The following is a 21832-nucleotide window of genomic DNA, read 5'->3' as shown; positions in this document are numbered from 1 at the left end:
TTCCTAACTCAGATGGTAGAAAGTTCAAGGCCGGCTTGAGAGGTTAAGACATCTGAGCTCTCTTCGTCTTTGTTGGCATCTCAGAGACACTGGCCATATTGCAAATAATCTTTGGGTTCAGAGTGGTTTTCTTCAAAGGCAGTGGACACATCTCCTATTTGGGGGGCAGAGCCCTAGACCTAGAGAACACTAACCTCCCAAACTTTCCTGTCCAGAAGTGGGCTCCCTGCTTTTAAGAGTGGAGCCTGGAAGCCGGGCGTGGTGGCGCACGCCTTTAATCCCAGCACTCGGGAGGCAGAGGGAGGAGCATCACCGTGAGTTCGAGGCCACCCTGAGACTCCATAGTCGGCTAGCTTCTGGCAGCATCAGCCTGAGGGAAAAGGAAACTGAAGAAAAATTTAGTTTAAGCCAGTAGTAAACCTGCTGCATCTGCTGTTGCCGCTGCTCTGATGTCACTGTGGCTGTGGCTTCTCCTCTTGCACGGACACCAGTGATATCTGAACAAGTTGAGCATTGTTTGAGCAAAGGGTAAGGAACTTTCCACCTTTCATAATCCTTTAACATTTGCCGAAGGAAGGGATTTCAGGGTGTGGAGTGCAATCACATTAAGCCCACCTGTTGCCTTCAACATGCGCCCTTCGTTACTGACCTCGTTGTCTGTAATGTAATGATCAGCACTTCTTACATCCGCACGCACACGTATACGCAGTTGTTTTGAGTCGAGAGCCCAGATAGGCCTCTGAGCAAAGGAGCATAGATCCTATTTTAAGATCACTCAGCACCTCTAAACACTACTTGCCAATATTAGCGACCTATGCTGTTCAGACCACAGGTCCACCAAGGCAGAGGACACCTGGTCACATTGTTTTAAACAGGTGGATTACATGGCTGTAAGATTAACTTCAGAGCAAGGTGCAGGTAAGGACTTGAGCATCTCACAACCATATCGTCGCACAAGTTATATTCCCAATGTTCTTTCCCACAGTTTGTTCTCGATAGTTCATCATCACAGACACCTACGCTGTCAACTGTGTTATTCCTGCACCTTCTGTGTGTGTGTGTGTGTGTGTGTGTGCGCGCGCGTGCGCGTGAGCACGCGCACTGGATTTAGTGGGGTAGAATGATAAAATGGGAGAAAATAAATGGGTTTTCTTCCAGGGCTTGAAGAAACGTATATTTAGGATAAGGCTGACTGGTATGTCTCTTCCTTGGCTGAACAACCTCTGGAGGAACGATCTTCAAACACTCCAGTCCTGGCCACGCTAGTCAGGACCATTTTCTCACCCAACCTCATCTGCCCAGTTTTTCAGCTATTTCCTCCTAATTGAAACATTTCCCCCTGAGGGAAGGCGGAGACAGTGAGACTAGGGAAGGAAACCAGCCTGACAAAGCTCCGGAAATTTACAAGTTCAAGGCCATATAAGGAGTAACAACCACTCCAGGGGAGACGCTTCTGTATATCTGCCTGCAGATTATGCAGCAAGCTCCAGCGATAGGGCTTTTTTTTTTTTTTTTTTTTTTTTTTACTCATGTTTGTATGGATATTTTTTTTTCCATGATGAAGCTGTCTCCTTAAGTCATCCATGCTCATGTTAAGAAGCCCATCAAGGGCTGGAGAGATGGCTTAGTGGTTAAGGCATTTGCCTGCAAAGCCAAAGGATCCCAGTTCGATTCTCCAGGACCCACGTAAGCCAGATGCACAAGGGGGAGCACATCTGGAGTTCGTTTGCAGTGGCTGGAGGCCCTGGCGTTCTCGCTCTTCCGCTCTCTCAAATAAATAAATAAAATATTTAAAAAAGAAGCTCCTCAAAGACCATGCCTCTGTAAGTAATTCCAACAAAAGTCTGGCTCAACAAGCTAGGCTTGGGTGGAAATGCTTCATTTGGTCTACCATGGGTGTCTTGTGTAGGGAGAAGAGATTTTGTTTACATCTCCCCAGGTGGAGAAACTTGCCTTTCACACTGGTATAAATATAACATAAAAGCCTTTATTTATGGATGCTCTCACTAACCTGGAATTTCAGTAGAGGATTATAGTAGGCACTCAATGAATATTTACATCTTTTTTTTGTGGTACAACTCAGAATCTGGAGCATCAAAAAGGTTGCATCTGGGGCTGGGAAGATGGCTTAGCTGAAGAGTAAAGGCACTTGATTGCAAACAGGTTCGATTCCCCATTACCCATGTAAATCCAGACACACAACATGGCACATGTGTCTAGAGTTTGTTTGCAAGAGGCCTTGGAGAGCACGTACTCACTCACTCTCTGTGTCTTTTTGTCTCTTTCTCAAGTAAATAATTATGAGTATTTAAAAAATAAAAATAAATGTCTCAACAGGCTATACTGATGTTTATAAAGTACAGAGTCAGCATATGACGTACCAGGACATATCCCTTCAAAAATTATAAAAGATGTACTGATAATATCCTTACCTTGTCCACAGCTTTATGTTTTCTGAAGCATAACAAATACTTCTCAGCTCTCTTGATCAAGTGCCCTAGGGCTGAACAAAACACCTCAGTGAACATTAAGGGGACACCAAGAACCCTGTATTTGTTTCACTGTAATCATAAATGATTTCTTCCTCGGGCCTTGGAATAATATAGCTATTGCTGCCAATAAAACTACGTATTTCCATGATGTGAAGTACTTTTTAATATCTCATATCTAATGCCCTCGGCATGTCGTGAATACACGCATGTGTGAGCACACACAACCAACAAAGCCACCATTAGGGCTGTTTTAGCTTCTGAAATTATTCCTTCTTCCAAGTTTTCCACCCTCGTCAAATAACTGAATACAAAAGCAAATGGCAGGAACTTGAGAGTATCTAGATCAGAACATGAGGTGATGTTAATTCAAGAGCGGCACATTTGTACTGCACAAAAGATCAGGCTGGCAAGTGTCAGTGTGATATGCTCAGGAGAGCCGAGTGCTCCCTCCTATGGCTGCACAGGACTGAGTGGAAAATAGCTATGGGGAGGGAGCCAATCTGTTGTTTCACACTGTCTCTGTAAGGGAAGAGGGCCCCGGCTGAAACCAAGAACAACTGGCGAAACAAGCAAGGGTGCTGTTTCTTGGTGAACCTGGTACCAGCACAAGGGTGAACGAGTTCGACACAGAGAACAATCAACTCCTACCAAATCAGCTATCCAGAGACACAGAGGCTCCCAACACCTCATCACTGAAGCAGACCCAAAATGAACCCAACGTGGCGCAGGGAAATTTCACTGAAGAGGGGGCAGGAAGCATGTCAGAGCCACACATTGGGCCGTGATACACAGAGACGTTTCCTCCTAGTAACTGTGGACTAACTCCACAATGCATGACCCAAATGCCTCAACAAGGAGGGGCCGGGGGAGGGGGGAGGACATGGAGGAGGCTAACAATGGTACCAACTTGGCTGTATTCACTGAGAACAATACTAATTAATAAAAAATAATAATAAATGAATAGTTTTGTGTTGCGTGGATATAATCAGTGTTTGCCATATTTCATGGTTAAATTATGTATATTCACACATGTACATGTATATTCATGAGGGGTTAATAGCCTTCCTTGAACACTAAAGGGAACTAAAGAGTTAATAGCTATCCCTAAAGCTTGCAGGTAATAAAGAAGTTTGGTACCTTCCCTGATTGATGTACTCCCCTTAGCCTAGATGGCCTTGAGGGACCAGAGACCATCCAGGTATCCTCCCTTAGACATTCATGGCTGAAGAAGCCTATTCTGAACAAGGACACACACACAGCTACAATTTTCTTATCAACTGCACCTGGTCCAGTCTGTTTTTCTTAGGATCCTCCTTATAAGCTTACACCCCAGCGTGGCCCAGGGCTTCAGCTTTCATCCCGCAGGAGAGCTCAGGCCCCTTGCTGTTGTCTGTAAATAAAGCAGTCTTGTCTGCAGAGATCAAATCTGGTGTTCTCTTTTGATTTTCTCTTACACTTTCCTTACAATGCATATAAATATTCATCTCAGTTTGCTTCAGTCTTTATTATTCCTTTCACTCTTGTGTGCTCACATGCACATGGCTAATCATTGTGTGTGTGTGTGTGTGTGTGTGTGCAATACATGTGCATGGCAAGTAAACTGATTAGAGTGAGGTTCTCCATATGCCCAGCCACGCTAGCGGTGAGCTCAGGCAGACGTTTATTAACACACCGAGCACAGGGAACAATGAGGCTCTGACGTGGCACTGAGGTCTCAGCCCTCACTGCTTTCCACTGAATGACATGGAAGAAAACTCAGAAATGGTAAGGATTATCACCTTTCAAATGAAACCAAGACATTACCTAAAATGTGCCACAGAGGGCAGGAGTGATGGCTCGGTGGTTAAAAGCCTCACAAGCCCGGTTCAACTTCCCGGTACCCATCTAGAGCCACATGTGTAAAGTGGGCATGTACCTGAAACTCATTTGCAGAGGCTAGAGGCCCCGACGTGCCCTTCTCTCTCTCTCAGTTCTCTCTCTCTCTCTCTCTCTCTCTCTCTCTCTCTCTCTCTCTCTCTCTCTCTCTCCGCTTGCAAATAAACAAATGAAATACTTTAAACATGTATCATAGAGACTAAAGCAGAATTAAAATACCACAGTGGCTCTTTCCCAAAAGGAAAGTGAACACTATCATTTGCCAGCCTTATATAATGTTGGAAAGCTATATTCCCATGCTTTTTGTTGCTACACATAACTAGATGCCTGCTTTTATTTTTTTCCCCATCCTTAGAAGCACTAATCACAACAGAAAAATTCTGTATTCTGAGCCAGGCATGGTGGCACACGCTGTTAATCCCAGCACTCGGGAGGCAGAGTAGGAGGTAGGAGGATTGTCATGAGTTCGAGGCCACCCTGAGACCCCATAGTGAATTCCAGGTCAGTCTGGGCTAGAGTGAGACATATCTTGAAAAACAAAACAAACAAGCAATCTGTGTTCTTTCTTGATAAAGATATCTTGTATTTCTCGGACAAGGGAGCAAAAGAAGAAGGGCCAAGTCTTGGGGGTACATTTGCTTTAAAGCATACAGAGAACACATCTCAAACTATCCTACCTGCTTACACTTATCAACTTTTGTAAAAGTTTTTTTTTCTCGTTCATTTTTATTTACTTATTTGAGAGTGACAGAGACAGAAAGAGGCAGATAGAGAAAGAGAGAGAGAGAATAGGCCCGCTAGGGCCTCCAGTCACTGCAAATGAACTCCAGACGCATGCACCCCCTTGTGCATCTGGCTAACGTGGGTCCTGGGGAATCGAGCCTTGAACCGGGGTCCTTAGGCTTCACAGGCAAGCGCTTAACCGCTAAGCCATCTCTCCAGCCCATCAACTTTTAAGTAACATATTTTCTTTGTGCAATCATCTTTCAGTAATAATCATGCAATCATCAGAAGAAAAGAATGAGAAGGAGGGTGAAAACAAGGTGTTAGGAAGAAGAATGAGGAAGGGGAAAAAGATGGGGTGGAAGGGAAGGGAACATTTTTGAAATTTTTGCCTCTGGGATGACCTGTGTTTATAACCCCCTCCTCCCCCGGCTGATTATTCTGCTACACTACCCCACCTGGGAAGCCTTGCCCTTTTTAGCAAAAGGAAATTGAGTAGAAAGACTCAGTAATACAGGATTGTGAGCAGAACAGAAATCCATTGCTTTCACCTGTGAGGCTTCATGAGGAAATTTGTGAGAAGTATAAGAAAGGCCCTCACTGTTGGCAGATTAGGAAATTGCTATAGCTGTGGGCCTGGAAATATTCTTCTTCAAGATGGAAACATATAGTATAATTTAGAATAAAAATGAAAAGAGCTGAGCTAAAGGGTTTATTTATGTCATTTCAGTGATTAAGAGTGCCAATGTGGTCTACCTGGGTTTTTTCAAAGGATTCAAAGTTAACTTTGATCAAGAAGGGAAAAAAAAAGCCCATTGTAATTTTAATAACCTCTTAAGTACAAGTATCTCATAAAGTTGAAATAAAATACCCACATATGGAGATACATGTTCGTATATTTGAGGTACATTTATAGCTAAACTGATTGACTTTAACGGCCTTAATCCACTCGCTATCGGTGTTCTCTTTTAGTTACATGAGAGAGGGTCTCATGCACTCCTTGTCTGGCCTCCAGCTCGCTATGTAGCTGAGGGCTAGCCTTGAACTCTGGATGCTTCTGCCTCTGGCACCTGAGTTTTAGGAGTGAGTGTGAGTATGCCATCATACATGGCATTTAACATTCCTTTATAAAAAATATTTTATTGAGGGCTGGAGAGGTGGCTTAGTGGTTAAATGCTTGCCTGTGATGCCTAAGGACCCCGGGTTCGAGGCTTGATTGCCCAGGACACACATAAGCCAGATGCACAAGAGGGCGCACACATCTGGAGTTCATTTGCGGTGGCTAGAGGCCCTAGGTGAATCTATTCTCTCTTTCTCTGTCTGTCTGTAACTCTCAAATAAATAAATAAAAATAAAAAATTAAAAGAAATTTATATATTTGAGAGAGAGAGAGAGAGAGAGAGAGAGAGAGAGGCAGATAGAAAGAGACAATAGGTTCACCAGGGCCCCCAGCCGCTGCAAATGAACTCCAGATGCATTCATCCTCTTTTGCATCTGGCTTACATTGGTCCTGGGGAATCAAACCAGGGTCCTTTGGCTTTGGAGGCAAACACCTTAACCACTAAGCCATGTACCCAGCCCACATTTATCATTCTTTAATGATCATCCATAAACATGCTCTAGACTACAGAGTAGAAAATCAAGACTTGTGGCAGGTCAGGAGGATGGCACCCTGTCAGGGAGAACACAATACTTCAGTGTTCCTCAGAGACAAAGGACTCACCTTAGGGACAGATCTTCATTTAGGCAGCAGAGATGGGCACGTAAGTGGTCAGTTGCTGTGTAAACGTTTGGAGCAGGTTAACCTTATAGAGAGTTACACAAAGAAGCAACTCATTCAATTTGAGGGTGAGTGGGGAGATAATGGCCAATATAAAATGGTAGTTTAGGGCTGGAGAGATGGCTTAGAGGTTAAGGCACTTGCCTGCAAAGCCTAAGGACCCGTGTTCAACTCTCCAGATTCCAGGTAAGCCAGATACACAAGGAGACACAAGTGTGCAAGGTTGCACATGCTCACAAGGTAGCATATGCATCTGGAGTTCAATTTCAGTGGCTGAGTCCCTGATGTGCCAATTCTCCTTCTCTCTCTCTCTCTCTCTCTCTCTTTTTCCCATAACAAATAGTAGTTTGGTCAATTTTGAAATCTTGGAAGAACCTGTAAAGTAGTCACTGACAGTAGGTTTGACAGAACTGAAAGTATGCAGTGGGATCGGGGCTTTAAGAAAGAAGATTCATATCAGAGAACCTCTAAAATACTCATAAATCACCCACCACATTCTAGGATTAATGTCCGTCTGTCTCAAACAATGCTGGCATTGAATTCCTGCAATGACACAATTTAGGGTTATAAAAGGTTTGCAACTGTTGTAGGTAAATAAAGAAAACACATGAAATTGAATATCAGAACCAAATGTGGTGGTATTACATGTGCTCCTTGCAAGGAAATATCCAAACAGGTGTGAGCAGAGCTGAGTCTATAAACACTAATCAGCAGGAATTATCACTGGAACCCCAAGGTCCTTGACTCCAGGGTGATGGGTAAGAGTCTACAGCTGTCAGATTAACGTTTGAAGCCACATGCCACAGCTTCTCATTTTTTTGGGGATGCCTTGGGATTTCTTTTGTCACCATGTGACATTGTTCCATAACCCTTATTTTCTGAGTGTTTTACCAGATGAACAGGCTACCTCAATCATGTAAACTACATAATATGAAATAAGCAGTAGCCATTTCCTCTCAACTAGAGATAGTTAAGCATTGGAAAGTAAGATGACTCTAATAAGATCAAAATTTCTCAGACACTGTTAAGATCATATGATATGCTAAGTTATCAGTTCATATTATTGGGTAGTTTTATGTGTTAGGGACCAGAATAAATAATGATACTAGCGGAATTAATATGGAAAATCTTTCCAATATGGGACCCACACACATATAGACGAAACACATGTATACTCACAAAGTCACAAAAGAAAGGCATATAATATGCATAAATGGAATCCTGCAACACAGGAATCAAGGTGGAAATTTTTTAATTTTGCCACTTGTGTATTCACAGTTTTCAATTTTTCTTATTTTTTAAAGCACCAACTCTACTTCATTTCTGAGGTTTTAAACAGAAGTGTATATATCTTTTTTTCCAATGATAATCATGTATGTTCCCGTGGGGCAGGAAAAAAGGGAGAAGGCACCTATTGTGTCAGGAATGCTTAGGAATGATTGTCACATGACTTCTGCCCTTGATTGGCTTCAGCGCTGGATTTTATTTTTTGATTTGGGGCTGGGGAGATGGGTCAGTGGTTAAAGGCACTTGCTTGCAAAGTCTGCTGGCCCATGTTTGGTTCCCCAGCACCCACGTAAGAAGCCATATGTAAAGAGTGGTGCATGTATCTGGTAGGAAGAGATTTGGATGTGTATACACACACATGCATAGACGCACAAGCAGATAAATAATAAAAAAAATAAATAAATATCTTTTGCATGTTAAACCATCCTTGCATCCCTGAAATGAAACTAGTTTGATTATACTGTATCATTTTTTAAAATTATTTATTTATTTATTTGAGAGCAACAGACACAGAGAGAAAGACAGATAGAGGGAGAGAGAGAATGGGCGCGCCAGGGCTTCCAGCCTCTGCAAACGAACTCCAGACGCGTGCGCCCCCTTGTGCATCTGGCTAACGTGGGACCTGGGGAACCGAGCCTCGAACCGGGTCCTTAGGCTTCACAGGCAAGCGCTTAACCGCTAAGCCATCTCTCCAGCCCTGTATCATTTTTTTGTTGAATTCAGTTTGTAAATAATTTACTGAGGGGTATTTGCACTTACGGTCAACAAAGTTGTTAATTTGTAGTTTCCTCTTTTTGTTGTATCCTTACCTGGCTTTGTTATGAGTATGGACACAGCTTCCTTCATGTGTTTGTGATTATGCCTCTACTTGATCGATCGCCATCTAGAGGAGCATGTGGGAGGTGGAGCCTTATGGAGGAGGTGTGTCACTGGGGTCAGGCCTGGGGATACTGAAGTCCAGGCCCCTACCGTGCTTCAGTTAGCTCATTCTCTTAACTTCCCTCTGCTACTGTGGAAATGTGATGCCCAGCTGTCTTCTCCTGCCAACCTTCCCCACCACGATGAACCTCCCTCTGGACACTGTAGACCAGAAATACTTTCCTTCCATAAGCTACTTTTGATGGGGTGTTTTGTCCCAGCAATGAGAAGATAATCACTACAGGCTTTCTAGGTGAGTTTGGAAGTTTCCTTTGTACTTTTAAAAGCATTGATTTTAATTCTTCTTTTAGGGTCTGGTAAAATTCAACCTGATTCCCTTTTGTGCTGGACTTTTCTTTGTTGGGATATTTTTTTTTAAGATTGCTACAGTCAGTCACATTTCTTGCTATTGAGCTTCTTCAGTTTTGTATATACTCCCTTTGAGTTTTAGTTGGTCACATGTGTCTCAAAATCTATCCTTTTTTCCCAGATTTTCCAATTTCATGGAATATATTATTTTAAGATAGCAACTAATTGTCTTGTATACTTAAAGGGAATTGGTTGTAATATCCATCTTTTCATGTCTTTTGTTTTATTTAAAAACATATATTTATTTGACAGAGGGGAAGGGAAGGGAAAGAATGGGCATGTCAGGGCCTCCAGCCACTGCAACCAAGCTCAGAACCAGGTGCCTTCTGTGACGTCGTGACAAAGGAATGAAGCCCTCATCAGAGGTAGCCTCATGTGCTTGGTTTCCCAGCCTCCATCACGGGTGAACTCAATAAAACTTCTGTTGTTTATAACATTTTATCGGTGGCATTCTCTTACAGTAGTAGAAAATGGGCTAGATATATGGTGTTTTCGCTTTTATTTTCTGTGTATCTGTAATAGATGGGACCAAGAGGCAGCATACTGCAGCCTGCAGGTTACATCGGGCACACTGCCTGATTTTATAAAGTGAAGTTCCGCGGCAACGCAGCAGTGGCTGTTTTGATGCGTTGCCCTAGGCTGCTTTCTGTAAAGCAGGTTCACTGCTAACCACTTGCACATGCCCAGGATTCGCAGTGAGCCAGTCCTCCAAGACCCAGACAGGCTGCTGGGGCCCACAGAGTCTCTTCCTTCTGTGTACCATTTTGCACCAGAGCTGAGGACCCTGGAAGCATCCAAACCTGGGCTTGGATGTCCCAAGGGTGGGGGGGGAGAATACTTGGATAGTTGGGCCATAGTGATGTGAAGTTGCTTTGAGGATCACCTTCGTAGGATTCAGCAAGCTCATGAAACTCACACAAACTCAAGCCCAATCCCTGAATTGTGTGTGTATGAATCAGGAGCTCATGAAGGTCAATAGGCCAGTGCATTTATGACAGACATCTTTTCCAGTTGATGGCGATGACCAAACACCATGACTGCTTAGGAGATGAGTTGTTTTGCCTGAGCGATTTTACATTTGAATGGTGTGGTGTTTAAATATTTCACTGTTAATCTGCCAGTGGGATGAATAAAGGCATATCTGTGTGTGAAAACTCATACATACAGTTTAAAGCAATAGCGCTTTTCCCCAGTGCTCTCCACAGACCCTCTTCCCAGTGCCACAGCCTATCTAAGTAAGCGCAGTGACCTCAGAGAAGCAGCGGTCTCCACATCAACATGCCTCAGTGAAACTAATTATGTGTACGTGCTGTTCCTCACTATTCAAAGTCCAAAGACCTAACTATTGCAAATGGCCCATTATTTTAAACAATGTTAATTTAAAAAATCTAGCTACATTATAGACCTCTTTCCATGGACCTAAATTATCACCATCCATTTGGCACCCACTGAGACTAATTTTATTAGAAATCAAAATATTTTCATAGCATTTCTCTTAGCAACTTGAATCTTCTTCCTGCCACATTGCAAATGTTCCTATGTAATTTTATCAATGGCAATGTACCGTTGCCACGACAAAATTCCAAATGGCACCCTCTTCTCACTGTTCTGTCACCTGCATAGAATCAGCAAATACATTCTTGTCTTTTTTAATTGTTAAAAATATTTTATTCAGGCTGGGGAGATGGCTTAGCGGTTAAGCGCTTCCCTGAGAAGCCTAAGGACCCCAGTTCGAGGCTCGGTTCCCCAGGTCCCACATTAGCCAGATGCACAAGGGGGCGCACGCGTCTGGAGTTCGTTTGCAGAAGCTGGAAGCCCTGGCGCGCCCATTCTCTCTCTCTCCCTCTATCTGTCTTTCTCTCTGTGTCTGTCGCTCTCAAATAAATAAATTTAAAAAAATAAAAAATAAAAAAATTTAAAAATATTTTATTCATTTATTTATTTATTTGCAAGCAGTGAGAGACAGGCAGAGAGAGAGAGCATGGGTGCACCAGGGCCTCCAGTGGCTACAAACAAACTCCAGATGCATGTGCCACTTTGTGCATGTGGCTTTCTGAGGGTCTTGGGCAAGCAAACCTGGGTCCTTAGGCTTTGTAGGCAAGTTCTTCAACCACTGATCAATCTCTCCAGCCCTCACTTTTTTGGGGGTTGGGGAGAGAGAAGTTGATGATGTTAACCATGATTCTTTTAACAAAATGTTTTATTTACTTAAACGAGAGAAATAGGCAGAAAGAAAGAGAGAGAGGAAGAGAGAGAGAAAGAGAGAGGGAGAGGGAATAGGCATACCAGGGCCTCCAGCCACTGCAAACCAACTTCAGATGCATGCACCCTCTTGTGCATCTGGCTTATGTGGGTCCTGGAGAATCAAACCGGGATCCTTTGGCTTTTCAGGCAAATGCCTTAACCACTAAACCATCTCTCCAGCCCCATGTATTTTTTTTAATATTTATGTATTTTCACATAGAGAAGGATATGGAGAAAAGACACAGACACACACGCACACACACATGTGCACACACACACACACACACACACACACACACACACACAGAGAGAGAGAGAGAGAGAGAGAGAGAGAGAGAGAGAGAGAGAGGGAGAGAGAGAGAGAAAATGGGTACACCAGGGCCTTTAATTACTACAAACCAACTCCTGGGGAATCAAGCCCAGGTCATTAATTAAGCTTTGCAATCAAGTCCCTTAACCGGTGAGCAGCCTCTCTAGCGCTACATTGCTGCCTTAAAAGTAGGTGTTCATGCTTCCAAAGTACAAATGACCATGGGATTACAATGACGATTTCTGCAGCCCTGGTGATGAACTGAGGCTTTGATACAAATTATGCACCAGCAAACTCTCTGAATTGCTGGTCCCTCAATGCTAAAATGGGAATAATTACAATCATGAAGACTGGATGAAAAGTTTAAGTACTGTATATTAAGTACTTAACACCAAGCATGGTAGGTAGTACCTCCTTGGTCCGTGATTCGTGTAACTATCATATTACTACTACTGGTATAAATGACTAAAAGATTGAGTCTTAGCCCAAAATTGCTGTTTCAGTAACTGAAAGTATTTCAGAAGGTGCTCTTGGCAGAAATCAGAACTATGTGGTTTTCAAGGCACTTATGACGTTTCAGGACATAGAATTAGCTTGCCAAGAAGTTTTCTCTCTCTCTCTCTCTCTCTCTCTCTCTCTCTCTCTCTCTCTCTCTCTCTTTTTTCTTTTTGGTTTTTTCGAGGTAGGGTCTCACTATGGTCCAGACTGATCTGGAATTCACAGTGTAGTCTCAGGGTGGCCTTGAACTTACAGTGATCCTCCTAACTCTGCCTCCCAAGTGCTGGGATTAAAAGCGTGCACCACCACGCCCGGCTAGTTTTCATTAGCATTGTTTCTTTCTATTTGGACCTGAAAAGCAGGGAGGGGAGAAGACAGCGTGGGAGGAGAATCCGAGGGCCGCGCCGTGTTGCAGAGGCGCACATGCCGCCCCCAGGCAGCCGCGCCGCCTACTCCAAGGCTGCTGCACGTGGCCGTTCCACACACCCTCATTCACAACGTGCACTTTATTTGACACAGGAGGAAAAACGAATTCTCTGGAGCTTTAGAGATGCGGATGGCTTCATCTAGAGAAGTCAGGCATAAAATGAAAAGTTCAGTTTTGGGAGAGTGACTTGTTTGCTGAACCTCCCCAAGTCCATTTCCCGCCCTGTCTGATCCTGTTTTCAGATAGGATCATCACAGGTCCCAATACAATTGCTTAAATTGAATATGTGTGAATCACAGATGTGTTTCTTTCAACTCCAGAGACTGAGCTACTAACGTGATCATCATCACAGTGACTTTACCCACCTCCACCAAACATCCAGGAATCATTAAATTACTGACCACTGGCACGTAAGTCTAGGAAAAAGGTGTAAACACTGGAGGACGTATGGAAAATTCCTCACAGGCGCTGAGAAGTAATGGGTTCTGACTTCCCATAGCCAGGACAATTCCCTTTGGTTTCTTTTTCTTTTTTTGGTGGGGGGGAGGAGGGGATCTTTATTTTTCTTTATTAACTATGTACATATGCAGTGCATAGATGTTGGTACCATCCTTGCTCTCATCCCTGACACTCCCCCTCTGAAGGGACCGCCCTCTTTGGGGATGCCAGTTATCCCCTTGGGGATTGTGGGTCATGCATTGTGGGGGTAGCCATCAGTTATGGGGAAGAGGCAATGTCTCTGTGCTTTGGTTTCTTGATCGTGGGCTCATTCTGCATGCCTACAACAGCATGAACTCGTTGGGTTTCTATGTAATCTCCTCTGGGGGATCTGTTTTCTTCAACAGTTTAGGACTAGATCTTTTTCCTCATTTAGTTTTTAGCTCTGATGAATTTTCTAAAGACTTCTTTCCAAATTGTACTGGCAAAATAAAAACCTGGATTTTTCCATTATTTGTTAATTTTTTAAAAATTTAATTTATTAGTTTTCTTTTCAGCAAATACAGGCAGTTTGGTACCATTGTTTAGGCTCATTTATGATCTACCCCCTCCCATTGGACCCTCCTTGGTGATGTAAATGGGTCGTGCATTGTGGAGTTAGCTCACAGTTTTTGGTCCGATAAATGTCTCTGCATATCATGACTCAACATGGGACTCTGACATTCTTTCCGCCCCCTCTTCTGCAAAATTTCCCTGAGCCTGTTTTATTTATTTGAGAAAGGGAGAGAGAAAGAGAGAGAGAGAGAAATTAAATTAAGAATATGGGTGTGTCAGGCCCTCCTGTGGAGACAAACTTCAGATGCATGAGTCACTTTGTACATCTGGATTCACCTGGGTACTGAGGAATCAAAATCAGGCTGTCAGGCTTTGCAAGCAAATGCCTTTAATCCCTGAGCCATTTCTTCAGCCCTTCGTTTTTAAATTTTTATTTATTTATTTATTTGAGACAGAGAGAGGGAAAGAATGGGCACTCCAGGGCCTCTAGTCCCTGCAAACAAACTCCAGAGGCATATACCACCATGTGCATCTGGCTTACACGGGACCTGGAGAATTGAACCAGGGCCCTTAGGCTTTGCAGGCATGCACCTTGACCGCTAACCCATCTCTCCAGCCCCAGCCCTTCTTTTTTTCTTTCTTTTTGCAAGTGTACACATGCGTGGTCTGCATGTGTATTCATATGTGTGGCACATGTGTGTGCATGTAGGTGGCGCCTGCAGGTTGATGTTGGGAGTAATCCTCAATAGCTCTCCACCTTGTCTGCTAGTCTAGCTTGCTGAGGCCCGAGGACCTGCCTGACCCCATGTTCTGAGCACTGGGATCACAGTCGGGTACCTTCACACTTGGCACTTACATGGGTGCTGAGATGTGAACTCAGACGCCATGCTTGCCTGACAAGTGCTTTGCCAGCTGAGCCATCTCCTCAGCCCCTTCCCGGTCACTCTTGACCAGTCCTTAGCGTCCCCTCCAAGATTTTGTTGTCTTACTCATTCTTTTGTCTACCTGTTCCTTATTTGTCTCCTTTTTGTGTAGCATAAACTCACCGAGGAGCTTGGACACTGATTCTAATGTCCTGACACATCAGAAATAGACAAATTGTAATTAAAGGTTTGTATGGACTCAGCTTCTCAGCTAGCTGGATTTCCAGGGGAAACTGACACTCCCAAAGCTTGGAAGGAGGGAAACACCCAAGAGTCATGGCTGAGATCTGTGACTTGGAAAAGACACAGCAGAATCTGCAACTCCAAAACTGTGAGTTTGAGGCTAGTTCTTTTGCATTTGCATCAAAAAGAAAGACTTGGGGCTGGAGAGATGGCTTAGTGGTTAAGGCACTTGCCAGCAATGCCAAAGGACCCAGGTTCGACTCCCAAGTACCCATGTAAAGCCAGAGGCACAAGGTGGCACAAGTGTCTGGAGTTCCTGTGCACTGGGTAGAAGCTCTGGGACGTCCATTCTCTCTCCCTCTTTCTCTGCCTTTTTTGCTCTCAAACAAATAAATAAATAAACATTTTTTTTTTTTTAAGAAGAGGACTTGCTGCCCAATGCAAGTAGCAGGGGAAAAAAAAATGATTAAAATTGCACTGGAAAGATGGCTTAGGTGTTAAGGAGTTCGCCTGCAAAGCCAAAAGACCCAAGTTTGATTCCCTAGGACCCACGTTAGCCAGACGCACAAGGTGGTGCATGTGGCTGGAGTTGGTTTGCAGTGGCTGGAGGCCCTGGTGTGCCCATTCTCTCTCTGTCTCTTTCTCCCACAAATAAATAAATAAGTAAACAATAGCATATTAAAGTAAGAAATGATTAAAATTAGAGCAATGGGGCTAGGGAAAGGGCTCAGAGGTTAAGAGCACTTCCTGTATGAGGGCCGAGGGGGTCGTAGACAGCCTGAGTTTGATTCCCCAGCATCCACGGGAGCAGCTGGGCGTGTCCACGCTTGTCTGTAGCCCCAGTCATATGTGGGGCAGAAATCAGAGGATCGCTGGCGCTTAGGAAAACAGCAGGCTCTTGAGTCAGTGTGAGACTCCACGGCAAGGAGCCATGCAGCTGAGGGACGGGGCAGCACATTTGCCGTCCCCCTCTGGTGGCGTCTGCACATTCAAACATGGGGTGTGCACACCTGCACGCACACGTGCATATGCCTCACACATATGCCACATCATACTCACTGCACACACATATACACACAAGTCAGAGCATTTGCAAAATGAAATTGAGACAAGAAATTGATGCAGAAGTTTTCAGAAAAGAACAGCTGTTACTTTTAAAATATAAATAAGGCAGGAATGGTAGTTTGTGCTCACCATTCCATCACTAAAGGCTGAGGTAAGAGAATCACAAGTTCAAGGCCTGCCTGAGCTACATATTAAACTGCATTTCTTAAAAAAAAATGGGATAAATAATAAAATTGATAAGCTGTTAGACAAAATAACCAAGAAAAATGAAGGAAGAAATAAGTTCCCAACATTTTCATAAAATAAGAGTCCTCTACTCAGATTGGAATGATAGTAGGGGAATACTGCTAATAAATCTATGTCTATATATATGATAATTTTTGTGAAATGGAAAAGTTCCAAAAAATACATGCTACAAAATTTAAGAGCATCAGATGATGTTAACAGACCTTGAAATAGTTTACAAAGGTGAAAAATTCAAATTACTACAATTTTGGTATATGACAATGAAAAGAATCATTCACTCTGCTGGAGTCCAGAAGTCCCAAGTCAAGGTGTAGCCAAGGCCTTTCTTCCCCTGCAAGTGCTTAGGAGAAAGTTCTTACTTATTGCCTACAGATTTTGGTGATTTCTGATGTCCTTGGCTGATAGACACATCCCTTCAGTTCCTACATCTGCCTTTGCATTATATGATTTGGATGTCTCAAATATACTTTTTATAATAAGATTAATCTGTATTTAAGGTTATTTCTAATCAAATGCACTCCCACCTTATTAGTTAATTATTTATGAAAAGATATGATATTCAAATAAATCACATTCTGAGGTTCTGAGTACATCAGACATTGTTTTTTTTATTTTTATTTATTTTTATTTTTTTATTTTTTAAAAATGTTTTTTTTTAATTTATTTATTTTGAGAGCGACAGACACAGAGAAAAAGACAGATAGAGGGAGAGAGAGAGAATGGGCGCGCCAGGGCTTCCAGCCTCTGCAAACGAACTCCAGATGCGTGCGCCCCTTGTGCATCTGGCTAACGTGGGACCTGGGAAACTGAGCCTCGAACTGGGGTCCGTAGGCTTCACAGGCAAGCGCTTAACCGCTAAGCCATCTCTCCAGCCCCAGTTTAACCTTTTTAAGCAAGTCATAGCAAAATTCATGCTAGCGGGCATGAATTTTTTATTTTTTTGAGTATACCCTAAAACCATGGCAGGACTCTATTTAAGGGTTGCAACAATGATTGTAAATGTTCCCCCTCAAAAGAAAACATCAGTTCCAGCGGCTTGATATCAACTATTTAAGCCCAATATGTTGCTAATTCTCCAGAGTTCATACAGAAAATATAAACAGAGAGAATACATTCTAATTCATTCCAAGCAGCTAGTAACACTTTATTGATATAACATAGTAAAGATATGACACAAAAGACAAGTACAAATAATCCTTATAAAATTGAATGTAAGGCTGGAGAAATATTTAGCTGATAAGGCACTTGCCTAGAAAGCCTAAGGACTTGGGTTCAACTCTCCAGAACCCATGTAAGCCAGAAGCACAAAGTGATTCAAGTCCACAAACGGTGCCTGTGCACAAGGTGGACCTCTGGAGTTTGTTTGCAGTGGCCAAATCCCTGGCATTTCTCTCTCTCTCACACTTTCACTATCATAAATAAAAAAGAAATGAATGCAAATATTTCTAGCACAATGTTAGCAAATCAAATATCACAATGTATAAGACAATTATATACTATCTCTAAATAGAAGTTATTCCAGGTATAAAAGTCTGGTTCAATATTTATAATTAATTAATATAATCTACCCCATTAACAAGTTGAAGAAGAAAAAAATGTATTGATTGATGTATATAAATGTTTGACAAAAATACAACATTAATTAATAATCAAAATTCCATGAAAACTAGGTACAGATGAAACTTTGTGACATTTTGTAAAGAGATCTAAAATAACTCCAATATTGAGTGCTTTTATTGGTTAAAAAAAAAAAATCCATGTTTCCCCGAAGATTCAGAAAAAATGTCAAGCATATTCTTTCATCATTCCTATTCAAAATGAGAATTCTTAGGTAGTTCAATAAATAAGAAAAGGAAATAAAACATAACTATTAGAAATGAGTAAAACCAACCATCTCTATTCACAGATAGCAAGACTTTCTATTAAAAAAATGAATCCAGTCAAAACAATTCCTGCAATCAGCAAACATATCAAGGTTGAAGACTACAAGGTTAGTGGGCAAAACTTAGTTTCTTTTATATGTAATTGCATCAAATAATGAAAACTGAAATTTATGTAATAACTGCTAGTTATCATAGCAACACAACAATGACATATTTATGCATTAATCTAAAAAAGATATACAGTTCTGGGCTGGAGAGAAGGCTTAGCGGTTAAGCGCTTGCCTATGAAGTCTAAGGACCCCAGTTCGAGGCTCAGTTCCCCAGGTCCCACATTAGCCAGATGCACAAGGGGGCACACGCGTCTGGAGTTCGCTTGCAGAGGCTGGAGGCCCTGGCGTGCGCATTCTCTCTCTCTCTCTCCCTCTATCTGTCTTTCTCTCTGTGTCTGTCACTCTCAAATAAATAAATAAATAAATAATTTTAAAAAAAGATATACAGCTCTATGTGCATCAAACTCCATAGCACAGTTAAGAATGACTAAGAAAACGGGGTGTGGTGTTACACACCTTTAATCCCAGCACTAAGTAGGCCACACTGAGACTACATAGTGAATTGAATGAAGGTCAGTCTGGACTAGAGTGAAACCCTAAAAAAAAAAAAAAAAAGATGAGTGACTAAGAAATAAACTGAACATGTTGACTTCACTGTCTTCTTTTAATTTTTTCCCCTCATTTCACCATCTAATTTTTAGGAAGGCACAATGCACTGGATCCACAGTAACCACTAGCATTTCTCATAGTAACCTTCATATGATGATATTCAACTCATTTTTGCCTATGTCTTATCTATGTAAGAATAGTTATCTTTCCTTTTTTTCCCCCCTAATGCTGAGGAATTAAATGCAAACCTCATGCATACAGATGCTCTACTACTGAGTTATATCCCTAACCCTGAAAGGAATCAGGTCTGTTGCTATGCACAAGCTAATGTCTTTTAGTATTCTTTCACAAGTAATTAAAAAGATAAGCAACAAATAAGATGGTTATCTTGTGAAGGGTAAAAAAAAAAACCGAGTTTCATCCCACTTCCTTATACAAATATTCTCACTTACATCTTAATTTCTAAACACATATGATAGCTAGAACCTGTGAGATTAATTTTACATGAGCGAGGCAATTGATGTCAAAGGAGAGAAAAAAAAGTCAACATGGACTTCACTTCTGCTTCTGACACATGTCTGTTCTTGGGCCTGTGGGCATCAAAGCCTCCCCTGCAAACTTTGATGCTCCACTTCATCACTAATGAAGACCTTCGGACTTGGCTTGTTCACATGCCCAGCTTGCCCAGAAATGTGAACAAACTGCCAATGTCTTGCTGCCTGAGTTCATCACGCAAGATCCCTGACAGCATCCAGCTTTAATGAATGCTGCCACAGTGCCCGGTCCCCGGACCCCAGCTCTCTCCTTTTCTTGGCTCACAGCCCACTCGAGCAGTGCTCTGATGATGTGGATCCAGCAGAGCTTGTTGAGCAGATGTCATCACGAGTCACCCTCCATTTAGCAGTCAATCAGTTTAGCTGACACCATGTCCTTTTGGCTAGGTGTTCATGTACGTGTAACTGTTCTTGACTGTCTGCGAAATTCTTAATCAGATGGATCCTTTTTCCCCCCCTAAATGTGTGTAGGGGTTATGTTTCTTGTTCTATTATAAAAACTATTTTTATTAATATGAATCTTTTTAAATGCCTATTCTTTTTGTGAATCAAAGCAAGTTTTTTTTTTTAAATGTTTTTGGCTCATTTTTGATTTATTTATTTGAGAGTGACAGACACAGAGAGAAAGGCAGATACAGAGAGAGAGAGACAGAATGAGTGCGCAGGGCCTCCAGCCACTGCAAACAAACTCCAGACACATGTGCCCCCTTGTGCATCTGGCTTATGTGGGTCCTGGGGAATCGAGCCTCAAACTGAGGTCCTTAGGCTTCACAGACAAGTGCTTAACCGCTAAGCCATCTCTCCAGCCAGACTCAAAGCAAATCTTATTTTGAGCCTGCATTTTTTCTGGATGACAAGAAATGCAAACTCAATCAGGTTTGATGTTTCCTTTTTCTGAGGCTGCCAAAAGTTGTATTGACTTTGTGTGGCATTTAAGTGGGTTGGTGGTATGGAGAAATGGGATTGAGAGATTTTGAGCTTAGCCACAAATTCACTCATTACAGGCTGAGGAGGTAGCGCTGAATGCAGTGGTAAATGAAAGAGCCTTGCCTCAAATGATGCGGAAAATGAGAACTCACACCAGGGCATGCAAGAGTTTGCACTCATGTGAACACACACACACACACACACACACACACACACGACATAAACTTATTATAAGACTTATTTTATTATTTTAAAAATGTTTTTATTTATTTGAAAGAGAAAGGGGGAGGGAGAGAAGAGGCAGATAGAGACAGAGAATGGGTATCCCAGGGTTTCCAGAAGTTACAAACTCCTGACACATGTACTACCTTGTGCTTCTGGCTTATGGGGGTCATGGGGAATAGAACCTGGATCCTTTGGCTTTGCAGGCAAGTGCCTTAACTGCTCAGCCATCTGTCCATCCCACAAAAGACTCTTAAATGTTCCTTTGAACTCAAGATTTCTATGCCAAATACAAATAGCTTTCCCCTTGCTTCCTGAGGTGACTGTCTCTACTAAGAGTAGCTATGTAATTTATGGGGTTTATTGCAAGAGAAAAACACAGTGCCCTTTGTTCAACTGACTAAGAATGTTACGATAATGGGGTGGTTTGAGTCAGGTGTCCCCCATAAACTTAGGTATGTTGAATGCTAGTCTCCCCAGCTGATAGTAATTGGAAATTTAAGCCCCCTGGAGTCTGTACATTTTTGGGGGCAGGCTTATGGGTGTTATAGCCACTTTCCCCATGACAGTGTTTGGCACACTCTCCTGTTGCTTTTGTCCACCTTATGTTGGCCAGGGGGTGATGTCCACCCTCTGCTCATGCCATCGTTTTCCCTTGCCTTCACGGAGCTTCCCCCTCGAGACTGTAAGCCAAAATAAACCTTCTTACTTTTCCCCCAAAAGCTGCTCTTGGTCACTGATTTCTGCTAGCAATATAAACCTGAAGTGCAACAGACAGGGATGGCATCTCTTTCAACCCAGCATAGTCCCGCTTGAGTTTGTGGCTGTGGGCAGGTGGGAAAGGGTGACCACAAAAAGTACAGCTACTCTGTTTCATGCAGAACCGTGGTCACGGCTAGCACACTGGCGGAGTGTCTGCAAACAGTGAGAGGATGCTCTTGCTGCTTGTCACCCACCAGCCAGCCAGGAGTTCTGTTGATACAGCCAGATAGAAATCATGAGTAGGGAAGATGCTCTTAAAGTACCCAGGTCTAGGAGCTCTTCTCTCAGTATTTGGCAGGAGAGAGCAGTGGCAGACAGGAGTAGGCAGGCAGAAGCCATGGCAAGTTGGCATCCTCTAATTATAGTCCTTGTGTATCCTTGGGTGTTAGGGCACCTGGGCCTTGGCAATGGCCCATGTTAGAGCTCTCAGCCTAAGTGTGTTACCCTTGACCTTGAAAATTTGACACACCTTCTTTGGCTCTGTACAGCTTT

The sequence above is a fragment of the Jaculus jaculus genome, chromosome 17 (genome assembly GCF_020740685.1).
Source record: "Jaculus jaculus isolate mJacJac1 chromosome 17, mJacJac1.mat.Y.cur, whole genome shotgun sequence".
Lineage (NCBI taxonomy): Eukaryota > Metazoa > Chordata > Mammalia > Rodentia > Dipodidae > Jaculus > Jaculus jaculus.
This window is presented reverse-complemented; position numbering follows the sequence as displayed.